Source organism: Anabrus simplex, chromosome 5 (assembly GCF_040414725.1).
Source record: "Anabrus simplex isolate iqAnaSimp1 chromosome 5, ASM4041472v1, whole genome shotgun sequence".
In the NCBI taxonomy this organism is placed as follows: Eukaryota; Metazoa; Arthropoda; class Insecta; order Orthoptera; family Tettigoniidae; genus Anabrus; species Anabrus simplex.
In genome coordinates, this window is record NC_090269.1 from 88,923,413 (window position 1) to 88,924,274 (window position 862).

At 54.9% G+C, this 862-nt stretch overlaps 1 non-coding gene across 1 annotated transcript; it reads left to right on the forward strand.

Moving 5' to 3' along the window:
* Positions 1-240: 240 nt before the first annotated feature.
* Positions 241-394, forward strand: LOC136875147 (5.8S ribosomal RNA). The gene has a single exon (XR_011018366.1). It is a non-coding gene; the product is annotated as a 5.8S ribosomal RNA (ribosomal RNA).
* Positions 395-862: the final 468 nt, after the last annotated feature.

Sequence of the window (862 nt, forward strand, 5' to 3'; positions counted from 1 at the left end):
CTAGAAGCTGGCCGCGTCTCCTTCGACGCAGACGTTCGGCATTGGGTACCTACCTCACTCGCTTATTGGAGCGGGGATAACACGAGGGGACCCGTCGCGGCTTCGGCCCGGCGGGCAGGTTTTTAATGAACGCAACGCTCATACTCGAAACACTTCTTAGCTCTGTGACGAGAAGCCCATGGAAACGATTGTTTCTCCTCCACACACCGTGGAGAGAACGATTGAAAAATGAAAGAAGACAACCCAGAACGGTGGACAACTCGGCTCGTGGTCGATGAAGAACGCAGCAAATTGCGCGTCGACATGTGAACTGCAGGATGCATGAACGTCGACATTTCGAACGCACATTGCGGTCCATGTATTTCGTTCCCGGACCACGCCTGGCTGAGGGTGGGTTGCTAAAACTGAACGCGACATTGCGTTCGAAGGGTGGGAGCGTCGCGGTTCGTGCGGCAACGGCCGCCGCCGCGTCTCCTAAAAAGAGCTTCACCTCTGTGGAGCTGGACCGGTCGACACCACCACTGAGAGTGTGTGAGACGGGAGGGTTGGTCCACGCAGCGTCTTTGTGTCTGCTGGCGCCAGTTCGCCGCCCTTGACCCGCGACCAAGCTCGAAAGTGTGTGCTAACCAGGGAACTGTGCTACGAATGATCTTGTCATTGCCCAGTGGGGGCTTACGCCTTCCCACTCCCTTTGCTTCCTCCGGAGGTGCACTTGTCCACTCTCGAACATAGGATGCATTTCTGTAGAATGGTTTCTGCTCTGTATGTTCATACGCCAATGTTCGTCATCCGAGCCGCGCCATGTTGAATTTCTAACCTATCTTTTGGGTACCCGCAATCGAATATTGACGAAACGTTACTT